This window comes from Pongo pygmaeus, chromosome 5, assembly GCF_028885625.2.
Source record: "Pongo pygmaeus isolate AG05252 chromosome 5, NHGRI_mPonPyg2-v2.0_pri, whole genome shotgun sequence".
NCBI classification, from domain to species: domain Eukaryota; kingdom Metazoa; phylum Chordata; class Mammalia; order Primates; family Hominidae; genus Pongo; species Pongo pygmaeus.
The window spans coordinates 19600783-19624674 of NC_072378.2; the positions used below are offsets into that span (position 1 = coordinate 19600783).

The following is a 23892-nucleotide window of genomic DNA, read 5'->3' on the forward strand; positions in this document are numbered from 1 at the left end:
AGGAACAGAAACATATGATTGGGTTTCATAAAGATGTGAAGGTGTTCACACTCAACATGGACGCTGGCATTGAGCCGGTGTCCTCTTCTCCCTCCTCTTATTGCTGCACTTGAGATAAATAGAATCACAGAATTAGGAAAATTGCAGAGCTATGTTATGGAAACTAATTTGCAATTTCCAAAGAGAGTTACAGAAGAAAAAAAAAGTTAACTGCTTCTTCAGCCTTCCATAAATTATGAGTGCTTGATTAGAGAAGCAAGAGGCCAGAGAAGCAGAGGAGTGGAGAAGAGGACTCCACAGATGAGCTTCTCCAGGAAGGTGAATGATGCCCCGTGATCTGGAGAAGGTCATGGATTCTAAACCAACTGTTGTTGGGAACATTCCGTGAGAACATGTGTCTTCTTTTGGATGGATATGGCTGACAAAAAAAAAGAGTCAACCTTCTGTTGCAATATGTGCCATAGAAGGCTTTTGAACCTTTTACCTCATTATGACTGAAGATTTTGTCTGGGAAAATCATCAGAAGAAAGTATCCATGCTACTTGATTAATTGGAGGAAATTTTGAACATTTATTGACTTCAACTAAGTATGTATTCAGATATTTCCTGTTTTTTTCCATGTTTGGGTGAGTAAATCTTTAGAATAGGTGATATTTTATTAAAAAGCAACCATTTATGAATGGTTGAATCAATATGTTAAATGCATTTACATGTATTTTGCATCATTTTAATCCTCCTAAGATAGTCGTTACTAGCTTCATTTTTGACGTTAAATGACTGAAACCAAGAGAGTAAAATGACATGCCTAAGGTCTCACAGACTGCAAATGGAGGGATTGAAATGCAAAGCTATGTTTTCTGGCTGGAAAGTTATTTTATTTATTTGTGTGTTTGTTTATTTATTTATTTATTGAGATGTAGTCTCACTCTTGTTGCCCAGGCTGGAGTGCAATGGCACAATCTCAGCTCACTGCAACCTCCACCTCCCAGGTTCAAGCTATTTTCCTGCCTCAGCCTCCCAAGTAGCTGGGATTACAGGTGTGTGCCACCACGCCTGGCTAATTTTTGTATTTTTAGTAGAGAAGGGGTTTCTCCATATTGGCCAGGCTGGTCTCGAACTTCCAACTTCTGGTGATCCACCCACCTCGGCCTCCCAAAGTGCTGGGACTACAGGCGTGAGCTACCACACCCAGCTTCTGGCTGTAAATTTACTCTGCACATATAGCATCAGATCTCCATCTATCTAATGTGACTCATGTTAATGATATATCTATTATTCCTATTTTATGAAGAGCTCTTTTAAAGAATGGATCAAAAATATTGCTGGTTTTCATTAGTGAGAACGCTTATATGATTTTTTTCATCCAGTTTAAAATGTGAGAATTATTTCAGGATTTTTCCTAATATTGAACCATTTTTAAATTGCTAGCATGGTGGTTTTTTTTTCTCTGTTAATGTGTTGCTGGAGTCAATCTTCTCATTTTATCTCCTATGTTTGCAGTTATTCATAAGTAAAACTGCCCTGTAGTTTTATTACAATATGTTATTTATGTGAAGTTTTGTTTTCACTGTTCTTTTTGTTTAAAAAAAAATCTTTGTTCATGCTTCACAACACATCAAATAGTTGTGGTATCATTTATTGCTTAAATTTGGGGAGAAAATTCACCTAAGAAAAAAATAAAAAGTAAAGTTTCTCACATCTGAAGAATATGAAAATTGTCTCATTCTTTTTAGAGACAGACGGCCGGTCTCAAACTTCCAGGTTCAAACCATCTTCTTACTTCAGCCTTTTGAGTAGATGGGACTACAAGTGCACCACCTGGCCGGGTATGCATCTTTTTTTTTTTTTTTTTTTTGAGACAGAGTCTTGCTTTGTCTTCCAGGCTGGAGTGCAGTGGTGCCATCTCGGTTCACTGCAAGCTCCACCTCCCGGGTTCATGCCATTCTCCTGCCTCAGCCTCCCGAGTAGCTGGGACTACAGGCGCCCGCCACCACACCCGGCTAATTTTTTGTATTTTTAGTAGAGACGGGGTTTCACCACATTAGCCAGGATGGTCTTGATCTCCTGACCTCGTGATCCGCCCGCCTGGGCCTCCCAAAGTGCTGGGATTACAAGCATGAGCCACCGTGCCCAGCCGAGGCCGGGTATGAATCTTATCTTTAGTTTCCACAGCTGTCTTTAGCAAGCAAACTTGTATTGGGATCTGGATCATGGAGCTTTTCTCTTAACCTGTCAGCCTAAGCTGAGGAGTTGATTTAACTCAAAGGGAACAAGGACCACCAAGAAGGAATATTATCTGTCATATTTTAAAAATGAGTATAATCATTTTAGAGCCGAGATTCCAGACTACTTGGCCAAACTACTAAACACCAACTGTCTCTGTAAAAATACATTGTTTTCAATCTACAAAATGTCCCAGGAATAGGGCAGCTCACTACCAAGGACCCAGGGCTCTCATTGGTCCACTCTGCCATTCTCTGTGTGTTATCAAGACACAGTCGCAGGTGTCACAGGCTGACATGTTCCTATCCAGAGAGAAAGGGAGGGATTCCCTCCATATGTCTGTCTTATTAGGTAAAATATTCCCCAGGAGCCCCTAGCAGACATCTCCTCCAGTCCCTTTTACCAGGACTGGGTCTCATACCTATACCATAAAGGCAAGGGAGATGAGAATGCAAGTATATCTATTGTGGGAGAAAGGTCTCCCAGCAATCAAGAAAAAAGATAAAGAAATAGCTGTTTTGGAGACAACCAAGAGTTTTGCCGCAGGAGAATAGACGAGGAGGGGTACCCACGTGAGACCCACTCGGGAGGGTTAAAAGAGCAGCAAAGAAGAGAGCGTGTGAGTACAAAAGGCAAACCAGTGTTTTCTTCCCAGCATTGACTAAGAATTGTATGGGAGAGAGTATAGGAGGGAATTGTCTTTTAGTATCTTGCACGTGATAGGTTTTGAATAAATTTTGAATTTCCCCATGAGGTTGAATGGATTGAAACATAAGGTTGATGAGGCTAAGATGTAATTATGGTAACTCAGGATAGGAGTGCTTGGGTGCAAATCTTATTTTTTACATTGAAATCAGAGAACGCAGCAGTGCCTTTTACAACCATCCTGGTGGCAGTCAGGGACAGGGTCTATGACCTGGACACTGCAGGGGCTCAATCGTTATACCCACACAGGTGTGCTTTTCACATGAGACCCAGGTGAGAGAGACTATTACTTTCCTACATTCTTCTTCACTTTATCAACCCATTAATACTATCTTTCACCATGTTGATGAGAATGACTGACACATGGGAACAGAGATTCATTTTTTCATTGTGAAGGAAAAAAATCCCACCTCCAACATGGCATTAAAGAGTACCAATTCCTTATCCTTCTTTGTGTTAAGTGTGTGTTACTTAGGCTTAGCTCACCTGTGTTTAATCAGCTTCCTTCATGCTCTCTCCATGAAGCCAGAGATGTACATATTAAACACAGGAGTTTTTGACAGCTTCCCCTTCCCCAGGGCAAGATTGCTCAACTAATAATAACTAAGATATCTTTTGACAAGTGCAGCTAAGAGCTGGGAAAGCTTAGTCAATCTACATCAGCCTTGTTGGCACTTTCTTTCCATTTCCTACCTGCATTTTCTTGAATGATGGAAACTGGAGAATGACTGTAGAACCTACGAAATCCAGGAGAGGCAGCGGATGAAATCAGGCCTGGAAGGTTAGTGAGGAATGAATGCAAAACCAGACTTATATTGATCAGGGAAAGGAAAATACTTTTTCCAACTACAATTGCAGCTGAAACCCATAAATTAGATGATTGAAGCAATAAGACACGTGAAATGGCTTTTAAGTCCACTACCCGCTCTGTGTAATAAATTTCAAATGACATTGAGGCTTTTAGTGGAAAGAATGATTTATTGCCATCTGCAAGAAGGAAGCTTTCAGGGATTATCTCTAAAGTGGCAAAACACTATTCCAAGTTTCACAAAATTAGCAAAGCTTCATGAAGCTTGGTGACTGAACTGACAAGCAAGCTAGCTCAAAAAAAAATTTTAATGGAACAAAAATATTGCAAATGTGCATTCTCACATACCAATACTTAGAGGTGTATTAATTCCTCAAAAATAATCTAAATTCCACATTAAATGAAAACCTCCTTTGATTTGTTAGAAAAAATCCTGAGGATATTTAATTTTTGAATTACTTTTAATATATGTGTATATCCCAAAAGAATAGATACATAGAAAAGTATAAACCTATTCCTACTCACTTTTGTCATGAATTAATTCTAAATTGATTTACTTTCCTTGCCTCAGGCAACACCTTCCATTTATCTCTTCATTTAGAAGGAGCTGAGACAGTTCAGCAATGAACCACCTGAACAGGTGAGAGGAAACAATCATGGAACTAACTTTACATTGCAGTGTGCTCTTACCTCTGTGATTAGGTTCACACCTGTAATCCCAGCACTTTGAGAGGCTGAGGCAGGAGGATCACTTAGGGCCAGGAGTTTGAGACCAGCCTAAGCAACAGGGTGACACCCCGTCTCTACAAAAAATTATAAAAATTGGCAGGATATGGTGGCGAGTGTCTGTAGTCCTAGCTACTCAGAAGGCTGAGGCAGGTGGATCGCTACAGCCCAGGAGTTCGAGATTGCAGTGAGCTATGATCGCACCACTGCACTCCAGCCTGGGTGACAGTGTGACCCTGTCTCTATGGGGAAAAAAATGTTAGTAGGCAATTCAGGTAGAATCTGAGAGGTTCTTACAAAAATGCATACTTGTCAAGCAGAAGAGTCTAAAAGAAAATGACAGGGAAATCTGCGTATTGGGACAGGAAACAATAAGAATGATGCTACGAAGTCTGAGACCTGAAAGATTTCCTAGACTTTGTGCTTCCCTCTTGTCCACCAAGCCCTTTTATTCTAGGAAGTTTGCAAAGAACTGGAAAGTGGGAAATTAAGAAGCATGCTTTCTCTACAGACAATAGACTTTCACTGTCAGAATCTTGGATTTCCAGTGTGCAATGTACCCAGCAGGTTTTCTGGGTTTTGTCCCTGTCCAGGCCCAGCAGTATCTAGCTATTAAGAGGGTGCACCTGCAAGCTTACAGGCATGGTTTCTCATCAGGCTCCAACTCTGCCTCTTCTAACTAGTCCTCTTGCTTTCTGAGGACACATTCAATTCTAAGATATAATTGGCACCTGTTAATTAACCATATATTGCACTTCCTTGTTTTCCTTCTATGTCACCTATTTTACCACTACAGAGACTCAGATTTAATTATCTCATCTGTCAAGACAATAGTCTAAGAAAGAAAATGTTTTGGATATTAACACAGTCTCTTTTCTCCCCCTGTAAATCTAATGGAAGTGTATTCCAATTTTTAATGATTTCTCAATTACTGTAAGATAGAAAAATAGCAAAAAAAAAAGCCTCTTTCAATTTACATAATTAAAATGAATATCTTCCTTAGACAATTTTCAAGTTGCCATTCTTGAAACTACATGGTTTAATTGTTCATAAGTGGTAGGACTAATGACTACAATGGAAGAGAACTTTACAGTTTAATATCTCATCTTTCCTCAACTCCTCTTCATATAAACATATTCTTCCTATAAATGATAATTAGTGATAAAAGCCATAAAACACATTATATTTGATGTAGCCAGTGTCTTCACATATACCAAGGTATACTCTCCCACTTATCATTTACAAAAATATTTTGTCTCACAAATTTATGATATGAATATCAAATAAATGAGTTTTCCAACATTTACATTTCCACTAAATCTGAAGATAAAGAGAACTAGTTCCTATCCGAAGAAATGAAATACTCCTCAAGCAAGTAGACCCACAATTTTACACATGATGGAAAAGTATTTTAGTCAGGGATAAGCTCCCAAAACCCTGTGACATGAATTCAGAAATTAATTAAAGAGTAAATTTTTTCTCAGTTTCCAAGTTAACTAAAAGACCTGCATGCAGGAATATTGGAGCTTCAGCATAGAAAGTATTCAAAAATAATATGATTCATTGTAAAGCAGTTCTCTCTTGAAATCCATCTGTTCTAATTATCTATTGCTGTGCAACAAACCGCTCCAAACTCAGTGACATAAAATAGCAACCATTATGCTCACAGGTTCTGTGGGTTGGGATTTTGAACAGAGTACAGTGGGGAGGGCTTATTTGTGCTCCAGGACATCTGGGGCCTCAGCTTGGAAGGCTCCAGTGGGTTGAGGGTGACTCAACAGTCAGGGGCTGGAATCACCTGGAAGCTTCTTCACTCACAGTCTTTTATTCTAGGAGTTTTATTCTAGGAAGTGCCTGAGCTGGGATAACTCAAAGGCTGAGCCCAACTTGGACTGTCAGTCAGCATGCCTGCACATAGTCTCTCCACGTGGCTTGAGTTTCTCACAGCATGGTAGCTGAGCTCCAGAAAAAGCCTTCTGAGATGGAGCATGTGGAAAATGAGTCTTCTAGAAGACCAAGGCTGACACTACCTGGTTTTTTTCCTGCCCAGCCTCAGAAGGTATACAGTATCACTTTCATCAAATTCCACTAGTTACAAGTGAATTCTGAAAGGCAGCCCAGTTTCAAAGGGGGTGCAATGAGACTCTTCCTCTTGATAATAGAGTTGCAAAGTCACATTGTCAAAGAGTATGTGGGTTGGAAGTTATTGTCGAAGCCATCTTTGGAATATGCAGCTTGGCCAACCATCAAGGGAAGAGGATTGAATGTGAAATGCTTTTACTATCTTTTATATGACAATCTATGCTAGGTAATTTACACATAATATCACTGAATTACCAACAACTTTATGCTTCAGTTCTAACACGAGCCACATTATATTAGCAATATCTGTTTTTAATCTGTCTCCTCAACTAGTTGATAAATTACTCCAGAACAAGAATTTTATTTTTATCTGTTCCCAGTGCCTTGCATGATACCAGGCATGTAATAGATGCTCAAATATTTGTGAAATAAAAATCTTCTCTGTAATAGATCTGGTCATAATTATTCATTTACATACGTGTTCCCTGTTCAACTCTCTGCCTCTTGCTGGCTTGGACTTTGTCTTGCTTATCCCCAAAACTTAACACTATGCCTGGTACACAGTAAGTTCCCAAAATACATAGATTTAGAGCTGAACTAGTCTTTGTTAAGAAGATAGCCCCACTATATGGAAACCAATAATGGAACTGCTGTGAGGTTACAGATAATTAACTACATCCATCACCCTATAGTAATAGAAACCAAAAGCACATATTTCCCTTATCAAATAAACAAATTAATTTCTAACAAACTACTCCAAAAGCTATTGGGTTAACACAACAAATGTTTTATTATCATTTGAGACTCTGCACATTGACTAGGCAGTTCTGATATTGGCTGATTTGCAGTTATTCAAGCACTCAGTTGATCTGGAACCACCAAGATGACTCCCTCCCATTGCTGGCAATTGATGCTGGCTGTTGGCTGAGAGCTTAGATTGGCAGCCTGCTAGAAGTCTTGCAGGATGCTTCTCCCTGGGAGACATGAGCATCTCACAGCCATGGGGCTGTGTTCCAAGAGGATGGACCAAGAGCAAGCATTCTAAGGGAGAAGAAATGGAAGTTGCTAATCTTCATAAAAGCTAGACTCAGAACTGCCACAGTATCACTTAGCCATATTTTATTGGTTAAGCTGTCACATCACCAGTGAGATTCAAGGGTTGAGAAAATAAGTTTCATTCTCAAAGGGGAGTGATCAAGAATATGCCATCATCTTTAATCCACCACAGAATGGGAAAAAGGAAAAACAAATGCAGACTACTTTGGGACAACTTCTTTTGTTTGTGAATAAGTAGAATAATCCAACACTACAACAATGGTTAAGCAAAGCTCAAGGTGAAGATTCTAAATTGATTCCTGCACAGCTCACAGACAGAAAACCTGGCCTTTTCCTGGTTGTCTAGTAAGACTTGGGTGCTCCACAGAAGGGATTTATGTTCTCTCTTTATAAATCATTTGAGATAGCCTAAGTGAAGAACACAAGCCAGTTGGACATATACCAGCTAACACTCTGCCCACTTATTTTAACCAATGCTAATTAGGGAAAAAAGTTTCCTGGGAAAATAGTCATAATTTTAGCTAAAAAAGAAAAAATAGAATTACAAACTTGTATTTATAATATCATCCCAATTATGTTTTACTTATGTGTAATAAGTTGAAGCATGTTAAACAAATTTTATGGGAAGCCACTGTTTTGGGCTGAGCTCCTGCATTAGACCCCCACAGACTAGGCCAAATCAAAATGGAGTCACTTGTGCTAAGTGCCACATAGCACAAACTTAATTTGAAACTTAAATTTACTTACTTTACTTAAATTGAAACTTTAAGTAAGCAGGTACATCACAAAACAGGCCAGTTTTTTTCCTGAAAACAGGATGCTCACAACCACCAATTGGAATGGGCCCAGTCAATCTGAGTCAATGTAATAGGGAAGTCCCTTCTGCTTTAACCCTTATAAGATAAGTAAACTGAGGTAATGAGACGTTAATCAACCCACTTTTTTCTAGTGTGTTGTTTCCTTGTTCCCATCTTACAAAACCCAACTTTTCTGTCATACCCTGCAGAACACATATTCTATTTTATATGAAATGCTGTCAAGATCTAGGATGTCAAATAAAAGCCAATTAGATCTTTAAGTTAAACTTATAATTTTGTCTTTTGGCAGGTGTTGGGCATTTGTTGCAATAGTGTATGAAAACTCAAATTTGTTATCTTCTGCTGCTTTTAGACAAAGCTTCTTGTGCATACTTGGAGGATGAGTTTTCAGGTATTATATGTCAAGACTGGAACCGCCTTAGCTCCTGGTAAGTTAAATGGTCTGTGCTGGGTCTAAGGGCCTAGAATCTGACCATTTCAAAGAGAAAGGTGTTTAGGTGAGTTTTTAAATACTTTGATTCAAATGAATCGGAAATAAAGGCTGAATATTTCTGAGGGCTGAAGGAGAATGTGGCCTGATTTGGGATGAACAAATCAGCAGTTAGAAGAGTAGAGGAATTCCTGAGGAATGTGAGGAAAGAATAAGAAGGTTGCCAATACCTTCAATGAGAGAGCCTAGATGACCAGTTTAAGTGTTCTTGTCTTAGTCTGTTTTGTGTTGCCAGAAAAGAATACCTAAATCTGGGAAATTTATAAAGAAAAGGGGTTATTTAGCTCATGGTTCTATAGGTTGGGAAGTTCAAGGGCATGGTTCTGGCTTCTGGTGAAGGTTCTCCTGCTGAGTCACAACATGGCAGAGACAGTCAAAGAGAAGCAAACACGTTCAAAGAGGTAAACCCGAAGGGCATCCTGGCTTTATAACAATGCATTGTCTCAGGAACGAATCTATTCCCAGGAGAACTAATCTAGTTTCACAGAGTAAGAACTCATTGTCAAGAGAACAACGCTAAACCATTCATGAGGAATCCATCCCATCCCCTGTGATCCAAACACCTGTCACTAGTCCCCACCTCCCAACACCACCACACTAGGGATCGAATTTCAACATGAGTCTTGGTGGGGCAAACCAAACCATAGAAGTGCTTGAAAGGCAAGCTGAAGGTGTCAGGACCTCCACACAGGGGTGCATGGGAGGGTGTCTGAAGGCAGAATACTAAGCTCAGTTGATTTGGGAACCACAACGGGTCCCCATGTGGAATGGGGCAAGGGAACTGGGAGGCGCAGTCTCCAGTTCACTAGATAAACTGAAGAACAGAGGCCCACCCAAACTTCTTGGATTGTAGAAATGCTGTCAATCTGTTCTAGCCTAAAAAAGGAGGAGGAAGGCACTAAAAATAACTAAGAGTAAACTGCAACATAATAAACAAGAATGTAGTCAGATGAAATTTGATTGTACCCAATGTTAAGAAATGTGAAAGGCCAGAAGCAGTGGCTCACACCTGTAATCCTAGCATTTTGAGAGGCCAAAACAGGAGGATCACTTGAGCCCAGTAGTTTGAGACCAGCCTAGGCAACATAATGAGACCCTGTCTCTACAAAAAATTAAAAAATTAGCCAGGCATGGTATGGTGGCTTTCACCTGAGGTCCCAGCTACTCAGGAGGCTGAGGTGGGAGGATCCCTTGAGCTCGGGATATTGAGGCTGCAGTGAGCCATGGTATGCCCCTGCATTCCAGCCTGGGTGATAGAGCAAGACTCTGTCAAAAAAAAAAAAAAAGAGAGAGAGAGAAAACAGAGAGGGAAAAAGAAGAAAGGAAGGAAGGGAGGAAGAGAGAGGGAGGGAGGAAGAGAGAGGGAGGGAGGGAGGAAGGAAGGAGAAAGAAAGAAAAAGGAAGAGAGAGAAGGAAGGAAGAGAGAAAGAAAGAAAGGAAGAAAGAGAGAGAAAGAAAGAAAGAAAGAGAAAGAGAGAGAAAGAAACAAAGGGAGAGAGAGAAAGGAAAGGAAAGGAAAGGAGAAGAAAGGAAAGGAAAGAGGGAGGAAGGGAGGGATTAGATTAGATTATGGTTTTTTTCTTTTTTTTTTTTTTTTTGAGACAGAGTCTTGCTCTGTTGCCCAGACTGGGGTGCAGTGGTGCAATCTCAGCTCACTGCAAACTGCCTCCCAGACTCAAGCAATTCTCGTGCTTCAGTCTCCCGAGTAGCTGGGATTACAGGCGTGAGCTACCATGACCAGCTAATTTTTGTATTTTTAGTAGAGACGGGGTCTCACCATGTTGGCCAGGCTGTTCTCGAACTCCTGACCTCAAGTGATCCACCCGCCTCGGCCTCCCAAAGTCCCGGGATTACAGGCATGAGCCACCGCGCTTGGCCGAGATTACATTTATCTAAAGAGCAATTTAGACCTATTTTCTCCCTCTCTCACAATTTCTCTCATACACACACACAAAGAAAACACACTATAACTTAACAATTGTTATTTATATGCTGTTAAATTATGGCTGGCACTGTTTAATTTTTCGAGTCTTTTTTTGCAGTGAATATGCATTAACTTCAAAATTGCAAAATATACACAGGAAAAAAAGAGCATAATTAGATGACAAGCCAAAACCCAAAGTATATCCTACTTTCCAGCAGTTCCTCTTGATCTGTAATAAGACACATGGCTCCAAGCAAAATCTGAGGCATGAGTTTATATGGTCAAAAGCAGAGCAGGAAGATTGAAGCAAAAATAGTTCTCCTAAGTAGAGAAGAACTAGCTGCCTAGTGTTTACAAATGCTGGCATAAACCGCCTAACAGCTCTTATTTTAGCACACTTACTATCTATTTTCACTATTTCCAAAAGGTAGGAGATTACTCTGTGGCGGATTCTAGGAATGTGTCTTTACTCTCATTTCAGTGAAATTAAGCTTTCTATGTTTCTCCAGAATAAAAAAATAAATAAAACAATATTTCAAAACAGTATCCATTTTACTTTCATGTGTCTGGATGAAGCGAGTTCTAGAGGGAGGTGAGAGGGAGAAGGCAACAAGAGAGAGCAGGAATAGTCAAGACACTGTTTTCAAAAAATAATAACTAAAAGAAGAAGAAAGAGAAAGGATGTCACTTTCATGAGAGTGGTATTTCTAACCTATGTCATACTAGAGACCCCCAAAATATACATTTCTTTCTCTAAGACTCCAGGAGTGAAAAACAGATATGATGTAGCAGAAATACACACTGTCTTTCATCAAGCAGTTTAAGGTTGAGACATAGGGAATGGGACCAAGGCAGAAAAAACATGACATGACACAGTGACTTCCAAGTTCATCGACTGTCTTTTTAAAATATTGCCTCAAAACCCAGCTACTCGAGAGGCTGAGGCAGGAGAATCGCTTGAACCCAGGAGGTGGAGGTTGCAGTGAGCTGAGGTGGTGCCATTGCACTCCAGCCTGGGCGACAGAGAGAGACTCTGTCTCAAAAAAAAAAAAAAAAATATATATATATATATATATATATATAGCATCAAGAAACTGAATAAGGTGTGTGTGTGTGTGTGTGTGTGTGTGTGTGTACGAGGGGGGTGGAGAGAGAGAGATTGATTTTTAGGACTTAGCTTATATGATTGTGAGACTGATATATCTAAAATCTGCAGAGTAGTCCAGCAGGCTGGAGAACCAGGGAAGAGCTGATGTTGCAGCTTGAATCCAAAGGCAGTCTCCAGGCAGAATTTCTTCCTCCTCGGGGAACCTCATTTCCTTTAAGACCTTCAACTGGTTAGATGAAGTCCACCCACATTGTGGATAGTGCTCTGCTTCACTTGGACTCTACCAATTTAAAAGTTAATCATGTTTTTAAAATACCTTCATCGCAACATCTAGATTGGTGTTTGGTCAAACATCTGGGCGCCATAGCCTGGCCAATCTGACACATAAAATTAACCATCTTGAAACCCAAACACTTGAAAAAACAGAGAAAACTCAGGAAAAAAGTAAAAGATGATGCAATCGGATGATTAAGTGGTGTCATAATGTATGTAATTTTTCTAAACATACTACTCATTAACAGAAGTTAGAGGATCAATTTGAATGTAGTTATTCTACAGTGGTTGGAAGTCAACCTCCCTGGTTAAGAAAAAGGTATCAGATTTCATCTGTTTTTCTGAATCAGGTGAATGTTTTCAAGTACCTTGTCTCCAAGCCAGCTTTCACTATGACATTGCTTTTCAGAAAGCACTATTGATTCCTATGGCTATCTTGTGGTTGCTGCAATAAGTCTAAATTATTCCTGGGTCTCAAGTGAGACCCTCATCATCTGGCCACCACACTTAACCTTATTTCCTTCAATTCCCCAGCTGCAACTTCTACAGACTCTATACTATTCATGCTGTGTAGCTTTTATTTTCTTTTAGTCCACAATGACTTCCCCATTTTTCTCTGCCTATTCACCAAGCATAACTATCCTTCACAGATCAAATTAAGTTCTACCTAATCTATCAAATCATGTTCATCTATGAATTCTTCTCTGACTACTCTTGCCGATAGTATATAGCCAACCTTCCTGGTTAAGGAGAAAAGTATCAAATTCCATCTGTTTTTGCCAACAAGCCTTTCTTTATTGAATACTTTATAATATAATAAAGTAACATAATATCAATGATACTAGTGTAATAAATTCAATTCCATTAATTTTTTGAAAATTTTGCTGATATAAGGAAGAGAAACAATAAATATATTGTTCTAAGGAATTGCATCATTGTCCAAATGATTTATAGTTATAGGAGCATAAAATTTTATTTTCAGTAAAAATATTTATTGAGCTTCTCAATAAATATAAATAATTATATATAGTTATATGTTATATATAATATATAAAACATGTATGTTGGGGGGTGTGTGTGTGTGTATGTGTGTGTGTATAATGTATACCAAGGCTAGGCTCTTGAGATAAATATATACTGGGCTAGGCTCTTGAGATAAATTAAGAAATACAATCATAGTCTGGTAGGGAAGAAGAAACAAACCAAAGATCAAACTTATTTTCAATATATCATGATATCTGTGTAGCAGATACATGACCAAAATACTTAGAAACTACCTAATGCAGCTGCGTTATTTCAAAGCTGAAAATATTGAGCTCATAAAGAGCGTGTATATTTAGGTAGCGGAATCTGGGACTGGACTCCAAGCTGTCCATTGGTTGCTTAAACCTAATTAAAGTCTACAAAGAGAAAATTATCTACAGAGAAAAGGTTTACTCAATAGCATAGCAAATCAGCACAGCTCTGGATTTCACCTGAAAAACATCTCACCAAGCTCTCAGGCCAGGAATATGTTTTTTTTTTTTTCTGGTTATAGAGAAATGGCCCAGCTGGGGAGTGGTAGAGCATTAATCTCACCATTAAGCCTCTGACATTGCTGAGGTCTTTACCACCAGTGAGTAGCAATTATTTTTGTAGTAGAGATCCATGTACAGAGAATTGATTCTCCAGTGCATATGAATATCCCCTATTAGTCCCACTTGATAAGTGGGAGCTGTGCTTTCGCCTGCCTACAATTGCCCAATCGAACAGTCTCTCTTCATGTATAAACATCACTCCTGCTATCACTAATGGGAAAGGGTTCCACAGGGCTGTGGAAAATAGAGCCCACAGTCTTTTGATAAATCTGTCAAATGTGACATGTTCTATGTGAAGAGCAGCACCGCAGCTGATTAAATGAGCAACCCAGTGTACAGTACAATAATGTGTCAAAGCACTTCGGTGCAGACAGCTGTTTGCAGCTCTGGGAGAAATATCAGGACTTAAAATAAAAGTCATTAGCAGGAACCCAGGTAAAAATGTCCACACTGCCAACATCGCAGAAGTCTCTCATTGATATGCCCTTCACCTCCCTTCCCTCCTTTACCTTGTTTTGGTCACTCTCTTAGGACCAAATACATACATCTGGACAAGGAATTCTGTAGTACTGAGGTGACAGGCTGGAGACAAGAACACAGCTTACCTGTCGTTTGTGTGGATGCAGCACAGGCCTACAACCTATCTCTGTCTGTCCTTCAACATTGTGACCACAGGACATGTTGTGCCTGGCAAAATTCTCACCAATCAAAGCTTTCCCTTGATGGTCCCTGGTATCCCTTCTGCATGCATCACCCAGGACCCTCACACCGCTCCGCAAGTCCCATCCAGCATCTACCAGGATCCCTCAGAGTTCCCACCTCTGTATCAACTGCCTTGGGGCATCCAAAGAGTTTCTAAATTCAGTAGAATAAAGGCAATAGTGTTATTCCTCTTTTTTGTATTTTAAGTAATTTGATAAAAATCTTACATGAATTGGTTGAAAGCAGGCCAATCCTTAGAACAATAAAATTATCAGATCCCCTCTTATGCTGATGAAATGGACTTGTAAATAGCAGCTAAGGGTAATATTAAGAAATAACTGTACCTGGAGGCTAATTGTTACCAGAAATAACAGTTTCGCATTATCCATGATAAAATAAAATTATTGTATTGTATGAAAATTTCCAAATTGGAGAATATTTTTTAAAATAGGTCAATTCATTCAGATACCTGGAAGAATACTTTTCACTTAATAATTATAAATAAGAGTATTAAGTACCTACCACTTACTTAGCATTGTGCTAAGTGTATTGCCTCATATCAGTCTCACAATAGCATCCTGAACTACGTAGCACCTTTGTGTATGCTTTATAAATAAGAAAATGTATAATTAAAAGAGTAATTTGCCTAAGATCCCACAGATAATAAATGATGGAGCTGGGATTTGAATTTAGGTTTATCTGACTTAATCACGTATGGGGCTGATGGCTAAACAACATTGTTTCTCATGAGCCAATTCATGTCCATGAAACCAAAAGAAAGGTACAGCGTTCTTCTAAAGTCAGTTGCCCTATAGGGCTCTTTGATGGTCTAAGGGTCTAATTGGTAATACCAGTGCTTGCATTTTTTTTTTAGGTAAAAAAAAGCTTCCTTTCATATTATGTGTCCAGAATGCTAGAATCTTCTGTGAGTATTTGCTCAAGCACATAAAGAGATTAAACTCCATTTTTAAAATAGTAATGGCTTTGTTTATAACTATTCTCACAGCCTACCTCCATAGGTAAGGTTAAAATTGACATCCAAGTAATTTACAACATTTGAATGTCTGGTATCTAAAACTTACGAATTTCTTTTTAATAAAAAATGAAAAATATTCTCCCTTTAGTCTGATCACATAATTTAATCATGAACTAACTTTGATACTAAAGGTGATAGGAACTGTCATCTTTGAACCAAAGCAGCAGGAGGAAACTCACTGAATTAAGTTTGATTATCAGAAACATGTGATCAACTAGAGTTGATCATGAACTCTAATATCCCAGATTTTAGAAAAATGCTTTCTATGAGTTACAATTTCATGTTACAACTTCAACTTTTATAGTCAATATACACTGCCCTCCATTTATGGAAGAACTGTGTATCTTTTACAAAATAACTGAGCACATCATTTATCATGTTACCCAGTGTTCATTCCATAAAGATCCAAATGACAGATCCCTTCCAGAATTTATTGCAATTGTCTTTCCAGAATAACTTGTGGCCTCCACAATTACTATTCAATACATACCACCCAACCCCTGGATTTCCTATATTGTTTTTGTGCCAAGACTATATTGTGCTTTGTCCTTTGTGAAACATGGAGCCCAATATAATCTTAGCAATAGCAACCAACCAATCATGAATTCCTGTCAAATTTCTGATGTTTCTCTAAATGATCTTTGATATATCTACTTTTTTTCTTTTTAATGTTTATCTTTACTGTCCAACTGTATTTATAGTTTAGTTTCAGAAATTGTTGCTTATATTACATGGGTAAAGTCAATAGATAACTACAAATTAGACAGATGAATGGATAACTATACATATTTACATAACATACATAAATAAATATATACACTCGGTCGTCGGCAAAGCCTGAGTCCTGTCCTCTCGCTCTCCACCCACCCCTCCCCCAACCCCGGAGAGCATGAACTTCACCACTCGCTCCACCTTCTCCATCAACTACTGGTCCCTGGGCGCAGCTACAGGCTCCGCCGATTAGCAGCGCGGCCAGCATCTATGCAGGTGCCGGGGGCTCTGGTTCCAGGATGTCCGTGTCCAGCTCCACCAGCCTCCAGGACGGCATAAGGTCCTGGCGGGGGGATGGCCAGGGGTCTGGCAGGAATGGGAGGCATCCAGAACAAGAAGGAAACCATGCAAAGCCTGAAAGACCGCCTGGCCTCCTATTTGGACAGAGTGAGGAGTCTGGAGACCGGGAACCGGAAGCTCAAAAGCAAAATCCGGGAGCACTTGGAGAAGAAGAGACCCCAGGTCAGAGACTGGAGCCATTACTTCAAGACCATCGAGGACCTGAGGGCTCAGATCTTCGCAAATACTGTGGACAATGTCCGCATCTTTCTGCAGATCGACAATGCCCGTCTTGCTGCTGATGACTTTAGAGTCAAGTATGAGACAGAGCTGGCCATGCGCCAGTCTGTGGAGAGCGACATCTATGGGCTCCACAAGGTCACTGATGACACCAATGTCATCAATGGCTGCAGCTCGAGACAGAGATCGAGGCTCTCAAGGAGGAGCTGTTCTTCATGAAGAAGAACCACAGAGAGGAAGTAAAACGCCTACAAGCCCAGATTGCTAGCTCTGGGTTGACCATGGAGGTAGATGCCCCCAGATCTCAGGACCTCGCCAAGATCATAGCAGACATCTCGACCCGATATGACGAGCTGGCTCGGAGGAACCGAGAAGAGCTGGACAAGTACTGGTCTCAGCAGATTGAGGAGAGCACCACAGTGATCACCATGCAGTCTGCCAAGGTTAGAGCTGCTGAGATGACGTTCATGGAGCTGAGACATACAGTCCAGTCCTTGGAGATCGACCTGGACTTGATGAGAAATCTGAAGTCCAGCTCGGAGAACAGCCTGAAGGAGGTGGAGGCCTGCTATGCCCTGCAGATGGAGCAGCTCAATGGGATCCTGCTGCACATGGAATCAGAGATGACACAGACCCGGGCAGAGGGACAGCTCGCCAAGTCCAGAAGTACAAGGCCGTGCTGAACATCAAGGGCAAGCTGGAGGCTGAGATCGCCACCTACTGCCTCCTGCTGGAAGAAGGCAAGGACTTCAATCTTGGTGATACCCTGGACAGTAGCAACTCCATGCAAACCATCCAAAAGACCACCACCAGCCGGATAGTGGATGGCAAAGTGGTGTCTGAGGACAACGACACCAAAGTTTTGAGACATTAAGCCAGCAGAAGTAGAGTACACTTTGGGGACCAGGAGGCCAATAAAAAGTTCAGAGCTAAATAAATACATATATATATATATATAGACACATATATACACACACAGAGGTGGTACAGTAAAATGAAATGGAAGATGCACAAACAGAGGTGGTACAGTAAAATGAAATGGAAGATGGGGACTTAGATTCTAATTCAAGATGGCTAACTACAGACGTCAGACATCCACCCTCTCCAGAAAGAAGAACCAAAATTATGAATAGACAATTGTACCTCAAATACAATATCTAGTAAAGAACACCAGAATTCAACAAAGAACTCACAGGAAAGATCTGAGGCACTGAAGGGGAAGAAAGCAAGTGACCACTCAACCAGGAGCCCCAGGGGCCTCAGTATTGCAAGGTAAGAGTTAGCAAGAGAGCTTTGTTGCCCCACATCCCTGCCATGGACTCGTGCCATCTGAACTGCAGGAGAGCTCCTCTACCCATACAGTGATACGAGTATGAGTGGCAGTTTGGAGATCCTGAAAGGTCATTGCACGAGACAGGAAACTCGCACTGGGCCAATTACTCCCCACCCCAATACTTGAACAGCTGTGAGAGGGTGCCATTTGGGGAGTGCAGCCATCGTGGGACTCCATCTTACCCTGAGAACAACAGCCCCCATATCTCCATACCCCAGGAGCTCTCACTGACATTTCCCAGTGTCTACTAGAAGAGCTACAGCAGCACAGAGCTGGCTGGTCCCAAAGATGGTACAGGGTCCTCAGTTCTCTAGCCCACAGGGAGTGCTACTCACTGGAGAAGAGATGGTGCAAGTGCACCAAAAGGCAGCCCTCGAGACAAAGCAAAACAAAGCATGTGCTTTCCAGAGTCCAAGAGCTGCCTGTCTAAAATTGAGAAGTGACCCCACCCCCAAGGAGCAGCACAAACTCTGCGCTTGCCTTTGTAAGCGAAGGGTAAAATCCACTCCTACAGGTGGGGTGGCCTCTGTGCTTGGGCACTCAGGCAGGAAACAGGACCCCTACCCTTCCTCCACACACCCACTTCTGCTGCTGTCAAAGGCTGGGACAGATGAGTTAGAGGACTACCTGTCTGGGGTGGTAAGTGGCAACTGTGACACCACTGGCAGAGTAGCCTTCTTGCCTTGGCTCATGAGTGAGGCAGGTCCCTCACCCCCTGCAACGTGGCACTACAGCACTACTGCTACAGAGATCAGGTGAGCCTGAGAGCAGAGCCTCTGGGGCTATTGGGGGTAAATGAACCACAGTCACCACCACCACCACTCATTACCTGAAGTATCATCTCACCACTGCTACTGCCATTACACACACCACACTAGCTATCCAGAGGCCTGAGAACCTGCTCAACCACCCCCAGCCCACCACTGCCACTACCAGTACCTGAGCAAACCACCTGGAGTCCCAAGAATTGGCCCACCATTAACTGCCAATGCAGGTGCCAGTGTAAACTGCCCTGGGGCTCAAAGTCAGGCATGCATAGCCCACCACCGCCACCACTAGAGCCTGAATATTGGCCCATCTGGCTTCCCAGTCCCCACAACTTCACCACAACCTCCATAAATGACTGCATCCTAACCCCCAGGAGAAAATCACAGAAAGCACTAACACTGTTTATAGCCAAAGAAATCACACAGAGATTACACTACTGGTTGCACCCAGAATCAAAGCTAAAGTGCTGTACTCAACCAACACCATGGATATATCTTTAGGAAAAGTTCCATCCTACAAAAATAAATTAAAAAATAGGAAGAAGTGATTATTACGCAAGATGGGTAGATATCCACATAAAGACACAGAAAACATGAAAAAGCAAGGAAATATGAAACCTTTAAAAGAACACAGTAATTCTCCAGCAATAGATCTCAATCAACAGAAATCTTCAAAATGCCAGATAAATAATTCAAAATATTGATTTTAAAGAAGCTCAATGAGATACAAGAGACTTCTGAAAAACAATATTTAAAAAAAAATTTAATTAAGGATACAAATGAGAAATTTACCAAAAAGATAGATATTTTTAAAAGAACCAAATAGAAATTTTAGAAATGAAAAATTCAGTGAAGGAAATACATAATATATTTGAAAGCTTCAACAATAGACTAGATCAGGCAGAAGAAAGAATCTCAGAACTTAAATACAGGTCTTTTGAAATAACCCATTCAGGTTGGTCTGTGCAGCAAACCAGTATGGCACATGTTTACTTATGTAACAAACCCACATATCCTGCACATGTAGCCTGGAATTTAAAATAAATTTTGAAAAAATAAAAGAAATAACCCATTCAGACAAAAGTAAAGAAAAAATAATAAAACATTATGAGCAGAGGCTTCATGACATTTGAGACAACATGAAATAACCAAATATACAAATTATAAGTATCCCCAAGGACAAAAAAAACCAGAAGAAAGATAAGTAAACTAATTTAAAGAAATAACAGATGAAAGCTTCCTAAGTTAAGCAACAGATTTAGTCATTCAGATAGAAGAGGCTCAATGATCCCCAGGCAGATACAATGAAAAAAAGATTTTCTCCACAGCACATTATACTCAGACGGTCTAACATCAAAGATACAGAGTGAATTCTAAAAACATCAAGAGAAAGCCTGTAGTCACTTGTAAAGGAAATCCCATCAGACTAACAGCAGATTTCTCAGAAGAATTCTTACAGGCCAGAAGAGAATGTGATAATATAGTCAAAAGGAAAAAAGAAAAAAACCTGTCAGCCAAGAACACAATATTTAGCAAAATTATTATTCATAATTGTCTTTCCCAGAAAAGCAAATACTGAAGAAATTCATTACCACTAGACCAGACCTACAAGAAACATTTATGGTAGTCCTATACCCAAAAGCAAAATAACAACATTTACTATCATGAAAACACACAAAATATAAAACCCACTGGTAAAATGATCGCACAAAAAAGGAAGAGAAAGGACTCAAATGGCATCACTACAGAAATCAAACAGATCACAATGACAAACAATAAGAGAAAAAGAAACAAAGAATATATAAAACAACTGGAAAACAATATATAAAACAACTGGAAAACAATTAACAATATGACAGGAATGAAGCTGCAATATCAATAATAACCTCGAACATAAATTAATTAAATTCTCCACTTAAAATATATAGAATGTCTGAATGAATTTTAAAAATACAATCTAACTATATGCTGTTTACAAGAAACTCACTTTATCATTAAAGACACATATAGCCTAAAGGTAAAGGAATTAAAAAAGAAAATCTCACACAAATGGAAACTAAAAATGAGGAGGAGTCACTATACTTATATCAGATAAAACAGACTATAAGTCAAGAATAGTTTTTTTAAAAACGACAAAGAATGTTACTATATAATGATAAAGGGATTAATCCAGCAAAAGGATATATAAAAATTCTGAATATATATGCACCCAACACTAGAGCACCCAGATTCATAAAGCAAATATTGCTAGTGAGGTACTTCACAAAACTCGTAGGGTACTTCAATACCCCACTCTCAGCACTAGACAAATCATCTAAATAAAAAAAAAACAAAGAAAAATTGGATTTAAACTGTATTTTAGACTAAATGAACCTGACAGACATTTACAAAACATTCTGTTCAACAACTGAACATATGAAGCATTTTCTAGAACAGACCATGTTCAGCCACAAAACAGTCTCAACAAGTTTTTAAAAATCAAAACCATATCAAGTATCATTTCAGACTACAACGGAATAAAACTGGAAATAAATACCTAGAGGAACTTTAGAAACGATACAAATACATAGAAATTAAACAACTTGCTCATGAATGACCATGAGGTCAATGAAGAAACTAAAATGAAAATCAAAAAGTTTCTTTTTTTTTTTTTTTGAGACGGAGTCTCACTCTTTCACCCAGGCTGGAGTGCAGTGGCGCTATCTCAGCTCACTGCAAGCTCTGCCTCCTGGGTTCACGCCATTCTCCTGCCTCAGCCTCCCGAGTAGCTGGGACTACAGGTGCCCGCCACCACGCCCAGCTAATTTTTTGTTTTTAGTAGAGACGGGGTTTCACCGTGTTAGCCAGGATGGCCTCGATCTCCTGGCCTCGTGATCCGCCTGCCTCAGCCTCCCAAAGTGCTGGGATTACAGGCGTAAGCCACCGCGCCCAGCCAGAGTTTCTTAAAATAAATGAAAATGGAAAAACAGCATACCAAAACCTGTGGAATACAGCAAAAGCAGTGCTGAGGGGAATTTGCAACAATAAACCCCTAGATCAAAACGTAGAAGTGCTACAAATTAACAATCTAATGACACACCTCAAGAAAATAGAAAAGTGAAAACAAAATAAACCCAAAATTAGCAGAAGAAAAGAAATAATGAAAATCAGAGTAGAATTAAATGAAATAGAGACTTAAAAATACAAAGGATCAATTTTTTTTAAAAAAGTTGATTCCTTCAAGCCACTAGCTACACTAACCAAGAAGAGAGAAGACCCAAATAAACAAAGTCAGAAAAAGGAGACATGGAAACCGATACCACAGAAATATAAAACAATACAGAGACTATTAAGAGCAACTATATGCTGACAACATGGAAAACCTAGAGAAAACGGATAGATTCCTAGAAATATCCCACCTCCCAAGACTGAATCAGGAAGAAATAGAAAACCTGAACAGACCAGTAACGGGTAGTAAGATTGAATCAGTAATAAAAAGTCTCTTGATAAAGAAAAGCCCAGAACTGAATGTATTAATGGCAAAATTCTACCAATCATGCAACTAAGAACTAACACTAATCCTCCTGAAACTCTTCCAAAAAATCATAGAGGAAGGAATTTTCTCTAACTAATTCTATGAGGTCTGCATCACCCTGATGCCAAAACCAGAGAAGGACACAACAAGAAAAAAAAATTACAGGCCAATGTTTCTTTTTCTTTTCTTTCTTTCTTTCCTTTTTTTTTTTTTTTAAGATGGAGTCTTGCTCTGTCGCCTAGGCTGCAGTGCAGTGACGTGATCTTGGCTCACTGCAACCTACACCTCCCGGGTTCAAGTGATTCTCCTGCCTCAGCCTCCTGAGTAGCTGGAACCACAGGCGTGCTCCACCACACCCAGCTAATTTTTGTACTTTTAGTAGAGATGGGGTTTCACCATATTGGTCAGGCTGGTCTCAAACTCCTGACGTTGTAATCTACCCGTCTTGGCCTCCCAAAGTGCTGGGATTACAGGTGTGAGCCACCCTGCCCAGCAGGCCAATGTTTCTGATTAACATAGACACAAAAGCCCTCAGTAAAATACTAGCAAACCGAATACAGCAGTACATCAAAAAATAATAATAATATACCTCAATCAAGTGGGATTTATAACAAAGATGCAAGAAGGGTTCTGCATACACAAGTCAACAAATGTGATATATCACATAAACATAATTTAGGACAAAAACCATATGATCATCTCAATAGATGTAGAAAAAGCATCTGATAATAATCCAATATTTTTTCATGAAAAAAACTCTCAATAAATTAGACATAGAAGGAACACACTTCAAAATAATAAAGACAAAGACCATATTCAACAAACCCACAGCTAACATCACACTGAATGGGAAAAACTTGAAAGCCTTTCCTCTGACTAGAACAAGACAAGAATGCCCACTTTCACCACTCCCACTCAGCGTAGTACTGAAAGTCCTAGCCAGAGCAATCAGGCAGGTGAAAGAAATAAAAAGAATCCAAACTGGAAGAGAGGAAGTCAAACTGTTCCTTTTTGCTGATGATATAATCCTATATGTAAAGAAAAAAAACTAAAGACTTCACCAAAACCTCTTAGATTTGATCAACGAATTAAGATGCAAAATACAAAATCAACATACAAATCTCAATAGTGTTTATATAAACCAATAATAATCTAGCCAAGAAAGAAATCAAGAAGGCAATCCCATTTACAATAGCTACAAAAAATACTTAGAAATAAATTTAACCAAGTAGGTGAAAGATCTTTACTAGGAAAATTGCCAAACACTAATGACAGAAATTGAAGCTGACACAAACAAATGGAAAAACACCCCATGTTCATGGATTGAAAGAATTTAAAATGATCATATTGCCCAAAGCAATCTACAGATTCAGTTCAGTCCTTATTAAATTACCAGCATTATTCTGTACAGAATTATAGAAAACAGTCCTAAAATTTATATGGAACAAAAAGCCTGAATA

At 39.7% G+C, this 23892-nt stretch overlaps 1 pseudogene; it reads left to right on the top strand.

The window, feature by feature from the left end:
- Positions 1-16644: 16644 nt before the first annotated feature.
- LOC129039258 (keratin, type I cytoskeletal 18-like) lies at positions 16645-17692 on the top strand (annotated as a pseudogene).
- The last annotated feature ends 6200 nt before the right edge of the window (positions 17693-23892 follow it).